The sequence below is a fragment of the Bufo bufo genome, chromosome 3, assembly GCF_905171765.1.
Source record: "Bufo bufo chromosome 3, aBufBuf1.1, whole genome shotgun sequence".
NCBI lineage: Eukaryota > Metazoa > Chordata > Amphibia > Anura > Bufonidae > Bufo > Bufo bufo.
This window is the reverse complement of record NC_053391.1, coordinates 452,511,949-452,536,299: the sequence shown is the minus strand read 5'-3', so window position 1 is coordinate 452,536,299 and position 24,351 is coordinate 452,511,949. Positions and strand designations below refer to the sequence as shown.

The 24,351-nt window shown below is 43.0% G+C and overlaps 1 protein-coding gene across 2 annotated transcripts in view; it reads left to right on the top strand.

The window, feature by feature from the left end:
• GABRB3 (gamma-aminobutyric acid type A receptor subunit beta3) overlaps positions 1-24,351 on the top strand; it is a 328,007-nt gene that overhangs the window by 681 nt on the left and 302,975 nt on the right. The gene's annotated exons all lie outside the window — the stretch shown is intronic.

Genomic DNA, 24,351 nt, shown 5'->3' with positions numbered 1-24,351 from the left:
ATGTATTACTGGGATTTTATGGGATCTTTATGTTTTTTTAACTTTACATTGTGAGTGCAATGTCTTATGGTAATGAAAACAAAGTAGAAATAAGGAAGTATTTGGGTGAAGTCCATTTGAATCTGTGATTTTGTGAAGGCACCACTGTATATACTGTACTCTCCCAACAGTATACGGATGTAGCAGGGTTAACTACATGATTTATGAGACATGTTATCTAAACTAAATGCGTTAAGCAATTTCTTTTCAATGGCTTTTGTTTCAAGATAATGCGATGAGTTAAGAAATGAGAGTTTAGAGCAGTGATGGCGAACCATTTAGAGGCCGAGTGCCCAAACTGCAACCCAAAACCCACTTATTTATCGCAAAGTGCCAACACGGCAATTTACCCTAAATACTACAGTCCAATATAGTATCGTCCATGTACTTTATCATTTAGCTATAATATCCTGCCTACATTCAGTGCGCTGCCTCTGCTGTTCATAGTGCGCCCTGTGCTGATGAATGGCAGGAAAAGTCTAAGCCATATTGGTACACCATAGACTTTTTCCAGGGTGCGGGTGCACACAGAGATAGCTCCGAGTTTCGCCTCTGGCACCCGTGCCATAGGTTCGCCACCACTGGTTTAGAGTGTGTGTGTTACCCCTGCTACATCTGTAGCTGTCTATGGTGCTGAAACTTTTCTGACTTGGCTGCTTCATTAGCTGTGCATAAATAGCTCAGTGGAACTGTATTACATGGTCATCAAAAAAGAGCGGAGGAAGGTATCAAATGCATTTTGGAGAGTTGATTGGTACCTCGATGACTTGGGAGTAAGAAAGATGTAGATAGATAGAGTTTGGAATGGAATATGATCATGTATCTTACTTTTATATTTATAATAGGCATTAATAGAGTGCCAAATGCCAAAAAGTCAATTCCCAATGGCATGAATATTTCATATTGGTGTATCACATAAATTTCCATGGCTACCATGACCCAAATACCTGTGACTTAGGAGCTCATTTATAAATCAATGAATTGGTTTGGAACTGAGTTTCAATAGAATAATAAAAATGACATATTTTACATTTTAAACTAGTAGGAATATTGTAGGAACAGGTATCCAGACTATATTTTATACATTTTCTACTACTGCTGTAGATGAACAAACTGTAAAAGATTTCTGTGTCAAATAAGTGGCTGTCAGAAATTGGAGATAAATTGTGATACATCACACAAGTACAGAGAATATATGATATGCTTTATATATTTCCTGGGCTATGTAGGTATTGTATTCATTCTCCTAATAGCACTATGATCAATAACACACCCTAGCATTAATATTGCTCTTTTTAATATTGTGCTGATGATGCAGTTTTATGTTGTATAAAGTACCTCGGGCCTCTTTGCAATAGTGTTAGGAAACATTTCTGCATGATAGAGAAAGTGCATTACTAATTGTCCGGAGGAACTGCTGCTCCCATTATCATTTTTCATTCTAGTTCGTAGCTCTTGTATAGGAAGCTGTATTACCTTCTGAGTTATACACATTTTTCAGCTTGTATTTGTAATAAAATATTAGGGGTTGCATATGTTTTATGAACTATATTATCATCCCCTCCCAATTTCTGAGAACTATAGTACATTTCCCATTGTGTGGGAAACATTACAATGTTAGAATACATATATATCGTTAATAAAAACAATTTTTTTTACATCTAAAGATCAGGAATCTCTTCTTCCATAGCAATGATGTTATGGCTATTGTAATATGACAGTAATGTCCTAGACAGAAGTTTAAGGAATTGCTCAATATACCATATGTGTCATGAGTGTGTTGCTCTAAAAATATTTGGGACCGTTTAGAACATTAGGTGTAATTGAGCAGAATCACTAAATTGCTACATTAGTTGAAATCTTGGCACACTGCCTGTATGTTCAAGTACTTTGTGTGCTTTGTAAATTTGAAATAACCGGCTAAATACTTGGTTACCATGAGGGGAACATGTTCAGTAATAATTATAGCGTTCACAGCCTAACACAAGTGTCAGAATAATCTGGAACAAGTAAAAGTATTATGTAAATCCTGTTCAGTCATTCCTAAGGCCTCATGCACACTGCCGTTGCCTGGCCGTGGCCGTATTGCTGCCCGCAAACAGCAGGTCTGCAATATGCGGGTACCTGCCGCGTGCTCCCCGCATCACGGATGTGGACCCATTCACGGAACCCGTGTTTCTGTCCATGCCTCTGCACCGCCAAAAAATAGGACATCACGGATTCATTCAAGATGAATGGGTCTTGATCCGTCCCGGTTGCCTCATGGATGTTGAACATGCATTGGGGACCTCAAATTGCGGTCCCCAATGCACGGAACGGCCGCACAATGGCTGTGTGCATGAGGCCTAAGTCCAAAGCTAATTTGTGAGCCTTTATATATTAAGATATAGGTTGTCTTGGGTTGTGGACAATTTTCCAACTCGTAGATTGTTCTACGTATGTCTGTAATCCGTTCCTTTAAATGTTGTCTACTCTGATTCTTTACAACCTGCAACTGCAGATTTTCTCACTGAAAGTGCTATCTTTGCATGTTCTTTTGGTCACTTGGGAGTTAATAGTGCCAATTCCTCAGTTTCAGCTCAGTTTTGTACAGTTCCACACGCCCTTACTCTGTAGATTCTCACAGTTTTAGGCTACTCATGGTTGTTGCAAGCATCACTGTGCAACTTCAGTTCTTAGTTCAGTGTCCATTCATATCTCCTTAACATGCAAATATTGATTTGCAAGTTAGGTGGGGTCTGCCTCTATTTCTCCTGTCGTTGCCTCGTTGTAAGTGGTGTGTGCTGGTCTCTTCTCTTGTACAGTGTGTCTATCAATTCTTTTTCACCTAACTCTTCCTGTATCTTGATGGCCATTCCTCATCTCATGGTTGGTAGCTACGGCTACTTTATCATTACAAATATTGTATGTTGATTTAGAATCTCTTTTTGACGTTGTCGTAAACTTGACTATTGGAATATGTCAGTGGGACATGAGATAACATCTGATTGGTGGGGGTGTGACAGCAATAAATACATTCCTTATGTATTTATTTGAAGTTTATGTGTCCAGTTTCCTGTAATGTTTCAACAGACATCTAAACATAAAATGTGAAGATAACCCTACATAGGATATGTAATATGCAAACCTTCGAACTAAATGATTCTGTTAAACCAACCAAACTTTCAATAAGAACCCTTCTAAAAATGTGTTTGTATTTGTTACACCTGGACCTTGGAAATGTTCCTAGTCTCTATAAATGCTAGAAGTTTTGTATGCTTCTTTAACGGTGTATATTTTATTGAATTGTGTTGTGTCCTTATTTTTTGTGATAGTTTTGTATCAGCTTTTTTTGCATATATTATCAAACTAAAGAGCAGTGTGCTTGGTCTATACACCATAGCTTTGCAACTTAATGTGTTTGATTCAATTACTGGTTTTGAGCTCGCAAGATACCGTAGGCAGTGCTAGCTTTGACATCAGTACATTTTCTGTTATGATCAGTGATTCTCCTTAGACTTTTTGGGATTCTTGCCCATATTTAGAAAACCTCTTGCGATCTCCAAGTAAGGGCTCATGCACACAAACGTATTTTTTTTCCGCTTCCATTCCAGTTTTTTTGGTGGACCCTATGCGGAACCATTCATTTCAGTGGGTCCGCAAAAACAATGGAAGGCACCCTGTGTGCATTCAGTTTCCGTATTTCCGTTCCGCAAAAAAGTAGTGCATGTCCTATTATTGTCCGCAAATCACTGTCCGAGGCCCCATTAAAGTCAATGGGTCTGAAAAAAATACAGAACGCACACGGAACACATCCGTATGTCATCTGTATTTCATCTGTATTTTGTGGATCCATACTGTAGAAATGCTATGCCCAGCCCATATTGCTCATGTGTTTGGTAATTAATAAGTTACTATTTCCGTTTCCGTTCCGCAAAAAACAGATCGCATACGGAAACCATACATATATGTTTTGTGGAATAACTCAACGGAAGAGGACTTAAATCAGAGAAAAAAAAACCTCAGATACGGAACAACGGATTCGTGAAAAAGGGACCGCAAAACAACAACGGTTGTGTGCATGAGCCCTAAGCATGATCTAAAAGTTTAATTTTGTTCTTACAGAATCTGTTGTTTTTTTTAAAAAGATTCTCCTTACTCATCCTCTTAGATTTTGGCACATGTTTTGCAGAAAAACAAATACCAGCTCCAAGGTGGTATAAAAAGTGTTGCATAATTCTGATAGAGTGAAGAGCTATGATACACTGTGGAACAAATGGAAATTTTTGTGGAGCATTTTGTTGCATCTTTCCATTACCGCTTTCTAAAATAAGACCATGGATTTAGGGCTCGTTCACACGACCGTTGGTGTCCCATTCCCGTATTGCGGACCGCATTTGTGGATCCGCAATACACGGGCACCATTCCGTTGTCATTCCGCATCACGGATGCGGACCCATTCATTTCAATGGGTCCGCAAATCCGGAGATGCGGAACGGAAGCACGGAACGGAACTCTACGGAAGCACTACAGAGTGCTTTCTGGGGTTCCGTTCCGTGCCTATCTTTTTGCGGAACGGAGGGATCGCGGATCCATTCAAGTGAATGGGTCTGCAATCCCCATGCGCCTGGCCCACGGAAGGTGCCCGTGCATTGCGTACTGCAATTTAGACTCGCTTAACAAACCAAATACACACTAATTATAAATTTCGTGCACAGTAAAAATGGTGCAGGCACAATATTCTGGCACAAAATATACCTAACTTAATATATATGCCATACATGTGTCCACTTGCCATTTATAAACTTCATAATAACTATGGTACATTTACAATGAATGTATGGTATTCAATTCACTTCAAAGTACACGTCATAAATTCCCATTTCCTTGTCTACAGTCTATGTTTAACCATTTCTACCCTGGGCCAGTTTTCACCTTCCTGCCCAGGACATTTTTTGCAAATCAGACATGTTTAACTTTATGGGGTAATAACTTTGGAACACTTATTTATCCAGGCCATTCTGAGATTGTTTTCTCGTGACATATTGTACTTCGTGATAGTCATAAATTTGAGTCAATATATTTCACCTTTATTTATGTAAAAAACCAAATTTACAAAAAGAAATAAAAAATTATCAATTTTCAAAATTTCAATTTCTCTGCTTTTAAAACAGAAAGTGATACCTCATAAACTATGTATTACTTAACATTCCCCATATGCCTACTTTATGTTGGCATCATTTTGTAAATGTCATTTTTTTTTTTTCGGTCATTAGAAGGCTTAGAATTTTAGAAGCAATTCTTATTTTTTTTAAGAAAATTTCCAAAACCCACTTTTTAAGGACCAGTCAGGTCTGAAGTCACTTTGTGGGGCTTGCATAGTGGAAACCCCCCAGAGATGACCCCATTGTAAAAACTACACCCATCAAGCTGCTCAGAACTGATTTTACAAACTTTGTTAACCCTTTAGGTGTTCCACAGGAATGAAAGGAAAATGGAGATAAAATTTCAAAATTTCACTTTTTGGCAGATTTTCCATTTTAATCAATTTTTTTCTTTAACACATCGAGGGTTAACAGCCAAACAAAACTCAATATTTATTACCCTGATTCTGTGGTTTACAGAAACACCCCACATGTGGTCGTAAACTGATGTAAGGGCATATGGCAGTGCACGCCATATGGTTTTTGGAAGGCAGATTTTGCTGGACTGGTTTTTAGATGCCATGTCCCATTTTAATCCCCCCTGATGCACCCTTACAGTAGAAACTCCCCAAAAGTGACCCCATTTTGGAAACTAGGGGATAAGGCTACTTTCACACTAGCGTTCTGCTGTCCGCTCGTGAGCTCCGTTTGAAGGGGCTCACGAGCGGAGCAGAACGCTTCCGTCCAGCCCTGATGCAGTCTGAATGGATGCGGATCCGCTCAGACTGCATCAGTCTGGCGGCGTTCAGCCTCCGCTCCGCTCGCCTCCGCACGGCCAGGCGGACAGCTGAACGCTGCTTGCAGCGTTCGGGTGTCCGCCTGGCCGTGCGGAGGCGTGCGGATCCGTCCAGACTTACAATGTAAGTCAATGGGAACGGATCCGCTTGAAGATGACACCATATGGCTCAATCTTCAAGCGGATCCGTCCCCCATTGACTTTACATTGAAAGTCTGAACGGATCTGCTCAGGCTACTTTCGCACTTAGAAATTTTTCTAAGTTATTAATGCAGACGGATCCGTACTGAACGGAGCCTCCGTCTGCATTAATATGATCGGATCCGTTCAGAACGGATCCGATCAAGCGCAAGTGTGAAAGTAGCCTAAGGTGGCAGTTTTTTTTGGTACTATTTTGGGGTACATAGGATTTTTAATTGCTCTATATTGGAAGGTAACCAAAAAATTTCTGTTTTGGCACGGTTTTTATTTTTTATTTTTTACTACATTCATCTGACAGGGTAGATCATGTGCTAATTTTATAGAGCAGGTTGTTATGGACCTAATGATATCAAATATGTCTACTTTCTTGTTTTTTGTTTCAGTTTTACATAACAAAGCATTTTTGAAAGAAAAATTGTTTTTGTGTCTCCATTTTCTGAACGCCTTATTTTTTATTTATTTTTCTGCCGATCGACTTGTACAGGGGCTCATTTTTTGCAGGAAGAGTTTACGTTTTTATTGGTGCCATTTTTGGGTACATATGATTTTTTTTATCAATCATTATTACACTTTATGCGGCAAGGTGACTACAAAATTGGTAATTTTGGCACAGTTTTTATTTATTTATTTTTACAGTGTTCACCTGAGGGGTTAGGGCATGTGACATTTTTATAGAGCAGATCGTTACAGACGTGGCAATACCGAATATGTAGAGATGGCCTTGCGGTTCGCCCGGCGGTCATTTCATGCGAACATATGGAGGTAATCGCGCCCGCCATATTCTTTTACATTGTGAAGAACTTTGACCCATGACACATCCATCAGGTGGTACAGGACAGCCAATTGAGACGTTTCAGCACATGGACATACCCCCTACTTTATAAATAAACCTGATCTGGCCGCCATTTTACATTCAGTTTTTTGCCAGTGTAGGGAGAGGTTGCTGTGTGGGACACCAAACGCTAGCTGATAGGGCCTCAAAAGTCATTTTAAGGACTGGTATAGGTGTGCTATCGATAGGTGTGATACACAGAGGGGTGCGATATAATTATAATATACTTTTTATAATGAGTCAAAAACACATAGATCTATATAGTGATCACCTGGAAGTCAGGGGCCTAGGGGCTAGGGGCTTACTAGGGCCATGTTTATATAGGGTAAGGTTCCGGACGGGGTCGCTCTTATCAGGGCGGGTGGTCTGTGGTTAGGCTATCAGGGCCAGAATAGCACCCCCCTGTAGGGCAATATCAGGGACAGTTCTTTGCCCACCCTGTCCTTCAATACCACATCATCATCTAGCCCAGGGATAGATGTTTTTTGCTTTACCTCCGGGATTCATGGATGTGCACTGGAACCCCCCGGATTGTGGTAGGACATATGGTTTCTGATTTGGTGCCGCCGAGCACCTGATTTAGTGCCGCCGAGCACTTGTTATTGCCTACCACATCTATGCTTTTTGCTTAACTTTAATATTTAATTTATTTTCATTTTGAGGGATATCTTTTCCATTCACACGTCCGCAAAATGGGTCCGCATCCGTTCCGCAATTTTCATTTTCAATGGGGCCGGAATGTGCTGTCTGTGCTGTCCGCATCCGCATTTGTGGATCCGCACTTCCGCATCCGTGCTCCCGTTTCCGCAAAAAAATGTTCTATTATTGTCCGCAATTTCAGACAAGATTAGGCATTTTCTATTATAGTGCCGTCCGCATATTGCGGAATGCACATTGCCGGTGTCCGTGTTTTGCGGATCCGCAAAACACTTACGGGCGTGTGAGTGGACCCTCATGGTAACATTATGAAAGGTTACGTTTTATCTTTATGTATATTCTAATCGATTGCCTTCCTTGTACAATGTTATAATATAATTTCTATGTTAGAAAGCATATTATAGTGCTGCATTTGTATTATGCGGCAGTTGTGTGCGGTTCTGCTGCGACACTGCAGGTATATAGAGGGACAAGCGTTATTGGAACAAATAATTTCTACTGGTGTGATATACCAGTCGTCCCACAAAAAAACTGATTGAAGCGGGGTGTTATAAACCAATATAATTTTTTTTTATAGTGCATTTGCGCATTCGCATACGCGAAAATTATATTGCCGATATTTCGCATTGAAAAAAATAATGAATGGAGATCGCAAATACGAATAATACATCTGGTATGTCACTGTTCATGTTGTGGGACTATTTGTGCACTTCTAGTAATTATTTCTTGGCTGCAAATATGAGCTGAAGGTTTTTCAGGTTCGCCTGCCATTAAAATGAATGGGACCCGCTGCGAACTTGCGGCTTGCGAACATTTGACCGCGATCGCGTTCGCGAACCGTCCCGGCACTACTAATATGTATATTTTTTCTTATCTATTTAAGTTTTACACAATAATAGCATTTTTGAAACCCCAAAAATATGTTTTAGGCCCCTTTCACACGGGCGAGTTTTCCGCGCGGATGCAATGCGTAAGGTGAATGCATTGCACCCGCACTGAATCCGGACCCATTCATTTCTATGGGGCTGTGCATCACTTGTGCGTTGCGTGAAAATCGCAGCATGCTCTATATTGTGCGTTTTTCACACAACGCAGGCTACATAGAAGTGAATGGGGCTGAGTGAAAAGTGCGGATGCGGTGAGATTTTCACGCATGTTTGCTAGGATGAAAGTCTATTCACTGTATTTTTTTCCCTTATAACATGGTTATAAGGGAAAATAATAGCATTCTTTAATACAGAATGCTTAGTAGGATGATACATCACATGATCCATCACCATGGTGATGGACCATGTGATGATCTCAGTGACGTCACCACAGGTCCTTTGACAGGTCCTGAAGAAAGAACAGGAGACCGGCAGCTACGCGATCAATAGGAGGAGGTGAGGTAATATTTTTTTATTTTTTAACCCTCAATTGACCTTCTACTAAGCATTCTGTATTAAAGAATGCTATTATTTTCCCTTGTAACCATGTTATAAGGGAAAATAATAAAATTTACAGAATACTGAACCCAAACCTGAACTTTTGTGAAGAAGTTCGGGTCTGGGCACCAAACATTTTTCTCACGCGCGTGCAAAACGCAATAAATCGTTTTGCACTCGTGGGGAAAAATCGTTCATGTTCCCGCAATGCACCTGCATCTTTTCCCGCGACGCACCCGCAATGCCCGTGTGAACCCAGCCTTAGTGTCTCCATAATCTGAGAGCCATAGCTTTTTTTTTTTTTTTTTTTGACCGATTATCTTATTTGGTGTCTCCGTTTTTGTGGGATGAGGTGACGGTTTGATTGATACTATTTTGGGGGCCTATGTTTTTTTGATCACTTGGGCCTCTTTCACACGGGCGTTGCGGAAAAATGTGCGGGTGCGTTGCGGGAACACCCGCGTTTTTTCCGCGCGAGTGCAAAACATTGAAATGCGTTTTGCACTCGCGTGAGAAAAATCGTTTACAGAATGCAAAGTAAAATAGCACTGGAGGGGTTAAAAAAAAATAAAAATAATTAACTCACCTTAATCTACTTGCTCGCGTAGCCCGGCATAAATATCTTGGTCAAATGCCAACTTTGTATAATAAAATGGGAAAAGTTGTCTTTTGCCAAGATATTTCTCTCACCCAGCAGGGGTATATGTAAAATGACACCCCAAAACACATTCCCCACCTTCTCCTGAGTACGGGGATACCAGATGTGTGACACTTTTTTGCAGCCTAGGTGGGCAAAGGGGCCCATATTCCAAAGAGCACCTTTCGGATTTCACAGGTCATTTTTTACAGAATTTGATTTCAAACTCCTTACCACACATTTGGGCCCCTAGAATGCCAGGGCAGTATAACTACCCCACAAGTGACCCCATTTTGGAAAGAAGAGACCCCAAGGTATTCGCTGATGGGCATAGTGAGTTCATGGAAGTTTTTATTTTTTGTCACAAGTTAGTGGAATATGAGACTTTGTATGAAAAAAAAAAAAAAAAAAAATCAGCATTTTCCACTAACTTGTGACAAAAAATAAAAAATTCTAGGAACTCGCCATGCCCCTCACGGAATACCTTGGGGTGTCTTCTTTCCAAAATGGGGTCACTTGTGGGGTAGTTATACTGCCCTGGCATTTTCCAGGGGCCCTAATGTGTGGTAAGTAGGTAAATGACCTGTGAAATCCTAAAGGTGCTCTTTGGAATATGGGCCCCTTTGCCCACCTAGGCTGCAAAAAAGTGTCACACATGTGGTATCGCCGTATTCAGGAGAAGTTGGGGAATGTGTTTTGGGCTGTCATTTTACATATACCCTTGCTGGGTGAGAGAAATATCTTGGCAAAAGACAACTTTTCCCATTTTTTTATACAAAGTTGGCATTTGACCAAGATATTTCTCTCACCCAGCATGGGTATATGTAAAATGACACCCCAAAACACATTCCCCAACTTCTCCTGAGTACGGCGATACCAGATGTGTGACACTTTTTTGCAGCCTAGATGCGCAAAGGTGCCCAAATTCCTTTTAGGAGGGCATTTTTAGACATTTGGATACCAGACTTCTTCTCACGCTTTGGGGCCCCTAGAATGCCAGGGCAGTATAAATACCCCACATGTGACCCCATTTTGGAAAGAAGACACCCCAAGGTATTCAATGAGGGGCATGGCGAGTTCATAGAATTTTTTCTTTTTTTGGCACAAGTTAGCGGAAATTTATATTTTTAATTTTTTTCTCACAAAGTCTCCCGTTCCGCTAACTTGGGACAAAAATTTCAATCTTTCATGGACTCAATATGCCCCTCACGGAATACCTGGGGGTGTCTTCTTTCCGAAATGGGGTCACATGTGGGGTATTTATACTGCCCTGGCATTCTAGGGGCCCTAAAGCGTGAGAAGAAGTCTGGAATATAAATGTCTAAAAAATTTTACGCATTTGGTTTCCGTGAGGGGTATGGTGAGTTCATGTGAGATTTTATTTTTTGACACAAGTTAGTGGAATATGAGACTTTGTAAGAAAAAAAAATAATAATTCCGCTAACTTGGGCCAAAAAAATGTCTGAATGGAGCCTTACAGAGGGGTGATCAATGACAGGGGGGTGATCAATGACAGGGGGGTTGATCAATGACAGGGGGTTGATCAATGACAGGGGGTTGATCAATGACAGGGGGGTGATCAATGACAGGGGGGTGATCAGGGAGTCTATATGGGGTGATAACCACAGTCATTGATCACGCCCGTGTAAGGCTTCATTCAGACGTCCGTATGCGTTTTGCGGATCCGATCCATCTATCAGTGCATCCGTAAAAATCATGCGGACATCTGAATGGAGCTTTACAGGGGGGTAATCAATGACAGGGGGGTGATCAGGGAGTCTATATGGGGTGATCACCACAGTCATTGATCATGCCCCTGTAAGGCTTCATTCAGACGTCCGGATGCGTTTTGCGGATCCGATCCATCTATCAGTGGATCCGTAAAAATCATGCGGACGTCTGAATGGAGCTTTACAGGGGGGTAATCAATGACAGGGGGGTAATCAATGACAGGGGGGTGATCAGGGAGTCTATATGGGGTGATCACCACAGTCATTGATCACGCCCCTGTAAGGCTTCATTCAGACGTCCGGATGCGTTTTGCGGATCCGATCCATCTATCAGTGGATCCGTAAAAATCATGCAGACGTCTGAATGGAGCTTTACAGGGGGGTAATCAATGACAGGGGGGTAATCAGGGAGTCTATATGGGGTGATCACCACAGTCATTGATCACGCCCCTGTAAGGCTTCATTCAGACGTCCGGATGCGTTTTGCGAATCCGATCCATCTATCAGTGGATCCGTAAAAATCATGCAGACGTCTGAATGGAGCTTTACAGGGGGGTAATCAATGACAGGGGGGTAATCAATGACAGGGGGTGATCAGGGAGTCTATATGGGGTGATCACCACAGTCATTGATCACGCCCCTGTAAGGCTTCATTCAGACGTCCGGATGCGTTTTGCGGATCCGATCCATCTATCAGTGGATCCGTAAAAATCATGCAGACGTCTGAATGGAGCTTTACAGGGGGGTAATCAATGACAGGGGGGTAATCAGGGAGTCTATATGGGGTGATCACCACAGTCATTGATCACGCCCCTGTAAGGCTTCATTCAGACGTCCGGATGCGTTTTGCGAATCCGATCCATCTATCAGTGGATCCGTAAAAATCATGCAGACGTCTGAATGGAGCTTTACAGGGGGGTAATCAATGACAGGGGGGTAATCAATGACAGGGGGTGATCAGGGAGTCTATATGGGGTGATCACCACAGTCATTGATCACGCCCCTGTAAGGCTTCATTCAGACGTCCGGATGCGTTTTGCGGATCGGATCCATCTATCAGTGCATTTGTAAAAATCATGCGGACATCTGAATGGAGCTTTACAGGGGGGTAATCAATGACAGGGGGGTGATCACCACAGTCATTGATCATGCCCCTGTAAGGCTTCATTCAGACGTCCGGATGCGTTTTGCGGATCCGATCCATCTATCAGTGCATCCGTAAAAATCATGCGGACATCTGAATGGAGCTTTACAGGGGGGTGATCAGGGAGTCTATATGGGGTGATCACCACAGTCATTGATCATGCCCCTGTAAGGCTTCATTCAGACGTCCGGATGCGTTTTGCGGATCCGATCCATCTATCAGTGCATCCGTAAAAATCATGCGGACATCTGAATGGAGCTTTACAGGGGGGTGATCAGGAAGTCTATATGGGGTGATCACCACAGTCATTGATCATGCCCCTGTAAGACTTTATTCAGACGTCCGGATGCGTTTTGCGGATCCGATCCATCTATCAGTGGATCCGTAAAAATCATGCGGACGTCTGAATGGAGCTTTACAGGGGGGTAATCAATGACAGGGGGGTAATCAATGACAGGGGGGTGATCAGGGAGTCTATTTGGGGTGATCAGGGGTGATCAGGGGCTAATAAGGGGTTAATAAGTGACGGGGGGAGGGGGGTGTAGTGTAGTGTAGTGGTGCTTGGTGCTACTTTACTGAGCTACCTGTGTCCTCTGGTGGTCGATCCAAACAAAGGGGACCACCAGAGGACCAGGTAGCAGGTATATTAGACGCTGTTATCAAAACAGCGTCTAATATACCTGTTAGGGGTTAAAAAAATCACATCTCCAGCCTGCCAGCGAACGATCGCCGCTGGCAGGCTGGAGATCAACTCTCTTACCTTCCGTTCCTGTGAGCGCGCGCGCCTGTGTGCGCGTGTTCACAGGAAATCTCGGCTCACGCGAGATGACGCCTATTGGCGTTAGCGTAGCCTGGGGAAGCCGCCGCAATGACGCCTTTCGGCGTTAGCGTGGCGGCAAGCGGTTAAGTAGGAGCTCATTTTTTGCGGGATGTGATGATGGTTTTATTGGTATCATTTTGTGGGACATACGCCTTTTTGATCGCTTGATGTTGCACTTTTTGTGATGTAAGGTGACAAAAATTGCTTTTTTGACACATTTTTTATTTTATTTATTTTATTTTTTATGGTTTATCGGACGGGGTGGATCATGTGATATATTTATAGAGCCAGTCGTTATGGCGATACCTAATTTGTGTTTTGTTTGTTTTTTTAATTTGTTATTATAAAATCAGGGGAAAAGGGGCATTTGTACTTTTTTCTACTTGAAACTTATTTTTTTATTAAAAACGTAATTTTTTACTTTTTTTTAAACTTTATTTCTGACTTTAACTTTTGGGGGTCTGATCCCCTCTGCAATGTGATACAATACATCTGTATTGTAATGCATTGCCTGATAGTGTATTACACTGAGTAATACATTAACAGGTTGCCTAGGAGACCCAGCCTGAGGCTGAATCTCCTGGGCACCCATAGAAGGCAGGTCCCGATGCCGTGCAAGACATTGGGCAACCTGTGCATGGCATTGGGCTGCCTTCTCACCCATTGGTTCCCTCCACAGCAGCACGTGGACCCGATGAGCTCCCTCAGCCGCAGAAAACCCCTTCTATGTCCTGGTCAGCGCTGACCGCGGCATAGAAGGGGTTAATGCGCCGGCATCAGTGTTTTAACTGATGACGGCGCATACAGCATTGGTCCGGCTAACGGGAACAGCCGGTCCCTTGCAGCTGATCGGGCAGTCGCAGCTCCTGCTCCCGCCCGATCAGTGAGCCATAATAGTACGGCGCTGGGAGTCAAGTCACGTCCTGATGCGCCATACTATTACGGAGCTGGTCGGGAAGGGGTTAATTCTGTAGAAACCTCTTTACCCAGAAAATCCATCCAGTGTTACAGTGTAAAAAAATTGGAATTAATGTTTCATAGATTAAGACTGTAATGAGTAACAGTAAAAACAGTAAAATTCCTTTATTCCAGCATCTGATTGTCCAGAAATTATGATAGCTCAGCACTTTGTTTTGGCACAGAACTGAAAGATAATCTATAATGAAGCAGAAAACAAAACACATTTCATTACATTGTATAATATAGTTTGTTTCTGCTTACAATAAAAAATTTAAATTATTTGTTCTGCATCCCTGACATGTAGACTCTCAAATTATATCAAGTCAATTATGTTTTCCCAGAGACCCTAAAGAGTACAGAAAATGCTGGCAGTGCCTATTTTATTTATGTTCCCATTGACAATTTTGAAATATTATGTATGCATACTATTAATCTGTGGAATTTCATCTATATTATGTCAAAAGGACCATTCCAAATACTGTAAAGCAAACCATAAAACATACAAGAGAATGTTCAGTTAACTCCTTAGTGACCAGCCTGTTTGGGGTCTTACTGTCCAAGCATTTTGCTCCCTTTTTTCTTTTTTCATTGTCGCGTTCCAAGAGCTATAACTTTTTTTTTTCGTCTATGTATGAGGGCTTGTTTTTTCAGGACAAGTTGTACTTTTTAATGGTGTCCTTTTAGGGTACACATAACTTTCTGATTAACTTTTATAAAAAAAAAATTGGGAGGGAAATGGGAAAAACAGCAATACTGCCACTGAGTTTTTACGTTATAAATTTTACAGCTTCAGTATAAATAACATAATATCTTTATTCTCTGGGTCAGTACAATTACAGTGATACCAAATACATATAGTTTTTTTTTACATTTTGCTACTTTTGTGCAATAAACCCCCTTTTTTTTAAAAAGAAGAAAACCTTTTTTGCATCACCGCTTCCCAAGACCCATAAGATTTTTTTTTTTAGTAGTTTTCATTCGTACCATTTTGAAGTAAATTAAGCTTTTTGATCGCTTGTTATTAAGATTTTTTCAGTTCAACTAAGAATAAATTAGCAATTTTTTTAACTTTTTTTTTACGGGGATAATTTACATGATATTTATGTGGGGTGGATCGTTACAAACGTGGCGATACCAAACATATTAATTGAAAAGCGTATGTTCTGTTAGAGCAGGAGTGCGGTTCTCATGTGAGAGCCGAGCCCCCGCTCCCTGCTGCACGGGAGATCCTTGCTGAGCTTAGACTGGGCCACCATGAAAAAGCGGCAACCCAGCCTAAGACACCTTAGTGACCGCCGTAAAAAGTCATATGGGTAGTCACAACGGGGTTAAGGGAATACATCACTATGTTTCCGAATCTAACAGTAACATAAACTAGTGACAGAAATCCTGATTCAGATGCATGCTTTTTTGTGCTGTCTATTTTTGTAATCCCTGTTAAGCAGCTCCAGGGGGACTCAAGTTCTGTAAATGTGTGCATGCTAAAAACCCTGAGGAGTCCCACCTCATGAGTACCAGGCTCCAACCCCCCAGTTTGGCAGTTTTTGCCCTATACACAGTAGAGGAAGACAGTTGTCAATTATCCACAGGAGTTTGAGGGGAGGACTCAAATATGAGGACTCCAGTGCTTGGGTCCCCATGGATTTACCCAACAGAGATAAAAAAAAAAAAGAAATGCTCATAAAAATGAATCAGGGTCACTTGTTTATGCTGCAAACAGATTGGACAGCATAAAACTTTCACACACAAAGTAGAAGAGAATCTGCTTCCTAACTTTCTCACATTCACTCAGAAGCAGCCCCAAGATCATGGAGGACATTTCAGAGAAGTACTGATATTTTTGGCTGAGAATATAGTATTTGGGCTGAGATATAAGCTTCCAATTTAGCTGCAGCAGTCTTTTTGTCGGTTTGTGTCTCTTCTGTCCCAGTCAGCTTTGCTCACTTCTCCCTCTCCCCTTTCCATAGACTTGTATTGACATGTGTAATCCAATGATCCTTCTGTGAGCTGCGCCATCCTGGACAGCTTCAAGAGAAATTTTAAAGAGAAAAGCATTTAGCAATGGTAGAAAACAGAAGACATTTCTCTTTGATAAGATATATAAAAAAAATTCTTATGGTTGCTTGTACTATTGCTTTATGCAAAGTTTGCGTTGCCCACCTGATATACCTATTCTCAGCTTTATATTTTTGCCATGTTTTGTAGGTTATGCAGGACACGAGTATTCCCATAACTTCTGGAATACTTGTTCATGCTCCACGTGCTCATGCATGTACATGTTCTGTACATAATTGTCTATTTCACAGGCTAAGAGCAGCATATTTTTTTTAAAAACTTTTTTATTAACAGGAGAGAAAAGCATCAACAATTAACAATCCAATTTACAGGCCAGAATACAATCAGAATCATAAAAGTAATGTTTACATTTTCTCTAACTAATGCGCTGCTGCAAATACCTTATCTCAGTATCAGAAATAGCAGTGTCAATTACCTTCAGGTAGCCCCATTAAACGGACTGAGCAGGGGAGCCATAAGCAGATGACAAGGCTTGGTGCAATCTCGAAGTTGAGTACAAAATGTGGGGTGACCTACACCATAAACCCTAAACCTTGTCAAATCTTTTAGGTTTATTACGATGTTTAAATACCAACACTATATAAGGTAAAACCTGGTTTATCTGAAATCTCCACATGCTTAACGTTGGTGTATTGGGGCTATACCATCTCAGGGCAATACATTTGTGTGCCAAGAACAATTATTTCTTCAGAAATATCGTCATATAGTGATCCCAGCTTTCTTCATTTAATAGTCCCAGGAGACATACTTCAGGAGCGCATACCACCTGGACAGGCAATAGATTGGAAAGAGAGTCTGCTACCTCCTTCCAGAATGCAGCAATTGGGCTGCTTCACATCATGTGCCAGAAGCCTGCCTCCAGTTCTCCACAGCGTGGACATGATGTAGATGGTGATCTGCCCATTTTGTGTAACCTGATTGGTGTGAGATATGTCTGGTGAATAATGTAAAGCTGGATTAATTTGTTATTGATTGCTGGTGATACTTGTAAATGTGATTCCAATAAATCCGCTATTGATTCATCTGTAAATGTGGATATCTGTCTTTTCCACTTGTCTATTGCTATGATGGGTGTGGCACTAGCTTTCGCATGTATTAAGTGCGAGTATATTGCTGAGACTATTGTATTAATATCATTGGTGGCCAGTATGTGGCCTCCCCTCTCCCCCCCCCTGATCATTGGTGGCAGCGGAGATTCCGATCGGAGTCCCAGTTTAATCGCTCTGGGGCTCTGATCGGTAACCATGGCAACCAGGATGCTACTGCAGGCCTGGTTGCCATGGTTACTTAGCAATATTACAATATTAGAAGCATCATGCTTACCTGCTGCGCTGTCTGTGACCGGCCGGGAGCTCCTCCTACTGGTAAGTGACAGATCATTAAGCAATGCGCCGCACAGACCTGTCACTTACCAGTAGGAGGAGCTCCTGGCCGGTCACAGACAGCGCAGCAGGTAAGTATGATGCTTCTAATATTGTAATATTGCTAAGTAACCATGGCAACCAGGCCTGCAGTAGCGTCCTGGTTGCCATGGTTACCGATCGGAGCCCCAGAGCAATTAAACTGGGACTCCGATCGGAATCTCCGCTGCCACCAATGATCAGGGGGGGGAGGCCGCACACTGGCCACCAATGATATTAATGCAATAGAGGGGGGCCGGGGGGGGGGGGGTGCACACTGGCCATCAATGATAATACAATAGAGGGAGGGAGGGGGGGGGCCGCACACTGGCCACCAATGATAATACAATAAAGGGAGGGAGAAGGGGGGCCGGGGGAGGCCGCACACTGGCCACCAATGATATTACAATAGAGGGAGGGGGGGGGCGTCTGCCCCTGCTGCCTGGCAGCCCCTGATCTCTTATAGGGGGCTACGATATGCACAATTAACCCCTCAGGTGCAGCACCTGAGGGGTTAATTGTGCGGATCACAGCCCCCTGTAAGAGATCGGGTGTTGCCAGGCAGCAGGGGGCAGTCATGTACAAAGTTCGTAGTATATTCTAACTTTCAATGTAAAGTCAGGAGTCCCTATTATACCATCGGATCGGAGTTTTCTCCAATCCGATGGTATATTTTAACTTGAAGTGTCCCCATCACTATGGGAACGCCTCTGTGTTAGAATATACTGTCGGATATGAGTTTCACGATCTAACTCATATCCGACAGTATATTCTAACATAGAGGCGTTCCCATGGTGATGGGGACACTTCAAGTTAAAATATACCATCGGATTGGAGAAAACTCCGATCCGATGGTATAATAGGGACTCCTGACTTTACATTGAAAGTCAATGGGGGACGGATCCGTTTGAAATTGCACCATATTGTGTCAACGTCAAACAGATCCGTCCCCATTGACTTGCATTGTAATTCAGGACGGATCCGTTTGGCTCCGCACGGCCAGGCGGACACCAAAACGACTTTTTTTTCTTGTCCGTGGATCCTCCAAAAATCAAGGAAGACCCACGGAAGAAAAAACGGTCACGGATCACGGACCAACGGAACCCCGTTTTGCGGACCGTGAAAAAATTCTGTCGTGTGCAGGAGGCCTGAGTCGCAGTTGGCCCGCTAAGTAGTATCTAATATATAAAGTGTATGTGTGTGTGTGTGTGTATGTCCACTAAAGGAATCCGCACCGTCGCATTTACAATCACGAAATTTGGCACACAGGTACATCAGGTGTCCGGGAAGGTTTTAGACCAGGTCTCAGATCTCTAACACGTACCGTTTTTGAGATATTCCCAAAAATGCATTAGCCAATAGAAGCCTGGTCACATGACACTTATCTGCCAATAGAAGCTTGCATGCCCTTAGTCTTCACATGCACACAGTTTTAAACCAGGTTTCCATAACAACAGAGCCATTTTTCTTCATTGCTGTAGATCAGCTTTAAAGGGGCAGGGCGCTGTGGATGACACTGTTAAGCTGTGGAGGTCACAGTTCAGGGGCAGGTAGGGTGGCCATTCAGGCCACCCTCAAAAGACGGACTTAAAAACCCTGCCCCAGCTAAGCCATGCCCCTGACCAAGTTAGACCGCTCCCCTCCCACTCCGCAGCCAACGGGGATTGAAAAAATGAAGGACCTCTGGCCACCCTAGGGGCACGCTGCTGTGGTGGTCACAGTTAAGGGGATGGTCTGCTATGGAGGTTAGTGTTAAGGGGAAGATTGCTGTAGAGGCCACTGTTAAGGGGGTGCGGTGTTGTGGAAATCACTGTTAAGGAGACGGGGTACTGTGGAGGTCAATAATAAAGGGGCTGCTGCTGTGGAGGTCACTGTTAAAGGGGCAGGCCACTGTGGAGGTCACTGTTAAGGGGGCAGGACGCTGTGAAGGTCATTGTTAAAGGGGCGTGCAAAAAATCCCAGCAGCTGTGTCTTCATAAATGCATATACATTATTCTTTGTTGAGATCATGTGTCCCAAACAACCAGGATGAGTTTCGGCAATATGCCTTCATCGAGAGGTAAATCATTTTACATACAAATCCAACATCTATATAGGTAATCAATCAGGCCATTTGTGATGACGTAAAACGCCCAAGCTGGGCGGCAATCGACAAATAATAGCCAATCCACTTCAAAACAACATGATATCAGAGAGGCATGAGAAAGCTCTTAGAGGATCGCAAAATAATAACCTAATATTCACTCTAAGACAGAATATACAAACACAATGTTACATTTATAAACAAGAAATAATGTTCCAATTACTGTCAGGATTCTTCAATGAGTATACAGAGGATACAGAATACAAGGATCAAATATCAAGGTGCATCATTTCATAGTCCCTATTAATGCCTCTTGGATGTAAATTATCTAATGTATGGCTCCAGTATGCCTCCCTCCGTAATAAAAGCTTCTTGATATCGCCCCCTCTCCTTGGTCTTTTTCTTTGCATGAAATCTAAATTGAGCAATGGTTTGTTTATATTTATCAAAATGAGAAGGGATGGGTAGCATTAAGTTTTTTTGTCCTAATAGTCGACTTGTGCTTACAAATCTGATCTCTAACTGCCTGCATTGTCTCACCAATGTATAATAGGCCGCACAGACACAAGTCGACTATGAGGACAAAAAACGTAATGCTACCCATCCCTTTTCATTTTGATTGATTTCAACAAAGAATAAAGTATATGCATTTATGAAGACACAGCTGCTGGGATTTCTCGTACGGTATTGAGTGGAGTTCGCTTCCCTGTGCAGCGTGCACACACGAGCGAGTGCCGGCCGGCTGGCTCTGCTGTTTACTGTTAAAGGGGCGGGCGCTGTGGAGGTCTCTGTTAAGAGGGCAGGGATCGGTGGAGGTCACAGTTAAGGGGGTGGTCCGCTATGGAGGTTACTGTTAAAGGGGTGGGAACTGTGGAGGTCACTTCAGGGGGCAGGTGTGGCGAAACCAACCTCGCCACTGGGTTTTGGAGAGGACTGGCTGCTGGCCTCTTGCCTCAGGATTATGGCCCATACTAACTTTTAAACCCCTGAACCTATTCAAGTGAATTTTGGATAGGTTTGTCCCAAAGTTATACTGTTTAAATTGATGTAAGTTATATGTATGGCCAATGTAAACTCACAAAGTTGTAACAATTTATAATAAGTGTAACTTGTCAGCTTGGGAGGAAAATGCTGGGTGTGTTTCTATTGTGCCATTGTCCCATTTTGTGTTTAAATGGTGATGTCTGTTCTGTTGTCCTCACATGTGTATTGGCGATCTCCCTTTGTCCTCAGAGATAATTGGAATGCTCCTCAGGTTGTCTCCGGGACAGAGAGGAGGAAACCATGATGCATTGTGGGGATATGTTGTATCTGTCCTATGTCACAGTCTTCATTCTGGTCCTCTGGGGGTGTGAACGATTGGTTGCTGTAGTTACATTGTATGTGTTGTAAATTACTGATTGGTTGTATTTCAAACCCCTGTGGGCAGTACTATGTTTGTGGTTTATGAATAAAAGAGGCTGTACGTGAAGTACAGTCAGACCACTGCTTGACCCTCAACACGGAGCCTTGTCTCGTTATTGGGGGGATCCGCTGTATGCTGTTAGAAGACCGATTGCCAGGAGTGTAAGCTGATTCCTGTTCGTCTGCTAGCAGCTATTCGTGAGGTTCCAGTTTGGAGTGCTATTTTGTATCCAGTTCGGGAGTTTGGTGTATCCTGCAGTAGCTGTGCCTGTCTCTCAGAAAGGGGCTTATCGCCTAAACGGATTTTAACCCCTTGTCTGCTGAAACGGTCCATTACAGCAGGATATTGTGGAAATCACTGTTAAGGAGACGTTGTACTGTGGAGGTCACTAATAAAAGGGCTACCGCTATGGAGGTCACTGTTAAAGGGGAGAGCACTGTGGATGTTACTATTAAGGGGGTAGGCCACTGTGGAGGTTACTGTTAAATGAGTGGGAACTGTGGAGGCCACTATTAAAGGGGCAGTAGGGTACTGTGAGGTCACTGTTAAGGGAGCAGGGTATAGTGGAGGTCACTGTTAAGGGAGCGGGGTATTGTGGCAGTCTGTTAAAGGGGCAGTCGCTGTGGAATGGTGGAGGTCACAGCTAAGGGGACTGTAACCTATGGTCAGTGTTAAGGGGCGGGTGCTGTAGAGATCACTATGAAGGGGGTCGGGTGCTGTCGAACTCACTGTTAAAGGGGCAGGCTGCTGTAAAGGTCAAAGTTAAGGGGGTGGGCTGCTGTGGAGGTCCCATTTTAAGGAGACTGGGCACTGTGGAGGGGTCAGTGTTAAGGGGTGGGGGCTGTGGAGGTGACTGTTAAGGGGCGGGGTACTGTAGATGTCACTGTTATAGTGGATACCGTCGATATCCATGTATACAGATTTCTCCCAATTAATTTAGTCCAGAGTACTCCCCGAATTTGTCTATCAAGTTGCGGAGAGACGTGTCAGGAGATGACAAATATTTAATCATATCATCAGCATATAGTCCAATACGGACCTATCTTTCATCCAGTGTCATGCCAGTTATGTTATTACTAGTCCTCACTCTAATGTCCAGCATCTCGACTGCCTAAGCAAATAAAAGTGGTGACAAGGGGCAGCCCTGTCTTGTTCCTCTGTGAAGAGGAAAGCTTTCAGATGTTTCTTCATTTATCAGTAGCCTGCTTACCGGGTTGGAGTATAGGATAGTAATCCATCTACTAAGGAACTGAGGGCCAAACCCAAAGCCTCTCAGGCAACCGAGCAAATAAGCCCATTCTATAAATCAAATGCCTTGGCGGCGTCTAATGAAGCTAATGCCCAATCTGCATTCAGGGAGTAGCCCACCTGAGTGACAACCTGAACTTGTCTAATATTCTCAGTGGTGGACTTCCCAGAAATAAATCCTGTTTGGTACTGGTGGACCAGTGACAAAATTACCTTATTCAGGCGTGTCGCTAATATTCTAGTAAGGATTCTGTAGTCCACATTAAGCAATGCTATGGGCCTATATGAACTGCATTCCAGGGGTCTTTGTTAGGTTTGAGTAGGAGTATAATAGTGGCTTCCATAAATGAATCAGGCAGGTGCCCCGTCTCTAGAGCTGAGTGGTAAGTAGATAACAATTGGGGGGCTAATACTTCCACGTATCTGGCATAGACCTCTTTGGGGAGCCCGTCAGAGCCTGGAGACTTTCCGTTATTGAGGTCTGAGATTGCCTACAGTACCTCCTCCAGAGTTATTGGTTGATCTAGTTGGGCACTTTGTGATATAGTAAGATTGGGGAGAGAGATGCCCTCTAAGTATGTGGCAATCTCTGTTTCAGATACTGTTATGCTGGACCTGTACAGGTTTTTGTAAAAGTGAGTAAAAGTTTGAATAATTTCTGCCTGGGTATGAAATTCCTGCCCGGTAGAGGTCCTGACTGCTAGAATTGCAGAGGAGGGTAGGGAGTGACGAATTAGCTGTGCAAGCAACTTAGCTGATTGATTGCCCAGCTCAAAAGCGGTCTGTTTCGCAAAGAAGTTTCCTGTCCGCTTTGTTCTTTAGTTTCATCAAATACTGTCTACCCGCCTGAAGCCAAGCCGTCCTGTTAGCATCAGTCAGGTGTTGAATGTATTGCTGCTCTAGTGTAGTTCACTGAGTTTCTAGCTTCTATCGCCGAGCATTTGGTGTCTTTTTTAATATAGGAAATACTGTAATGTAAAGATCCACGTAGGAACGCCTTTAAAATGTCCCATACAAGGGCCCGGTTAGGCTGCCCCTCATGTGTCTTCAAAAACTCGGACAACTGGTAAGGACCTCCATCAGGTATATATTCATTCTATACATACGTGATGGGGCGCTACGTATTAGAGTGCCTATTATTAGCGAGTGGTCTGATATGTAAAATATGGAACGAAGATTTAACAACGCGGTTTAATTGCCCACCATATAATCAATCCGGGTCAGGGAGTTGTGCCCGCCACAATGGCAAGAATATATCCTATACGTGGAGTTCTTAGCCCTCCAGAAGTCAAACCATCTAAACTCAGTTAGGAACCTATTTAATTGTGAGGGGTTCCCTCCATTTGGGAAGTTCCCCTCGTCTAGAAAGTGGTCTAAGGATGGGCCTAATTGCATGTTCAAATCTTCCATACATATTATGTTGGCGTGTGGGTGGGTAGCCGTAAAGGTAGCTGCCAGATACAGGACTTGCATAGAGCCGGGGAGAGGGTTGTAAATACCTAATAAAGTGTACTGTACATTGTCAGTAAGAGAGTGAACAAGGACATATCTGCCTTCTGGATCAATAGCTAAGACTTTTACCTCCCAGCGTAGTTGTTTGTGTATCAGCAGGGAAACCCCCCTCGAAAAGGAAGTATGGTAGGAGTGTGCGCCCCACTGAACCCAGGGCTTCTGCAGGACCCGTGAAGTGTTGCTAGTAAGATGCGTCTCTTGGATACACAGAATCTGTAGGCCAGAATTTCTGATATAGACCAGCACCATAGATCTTTTGTGTGG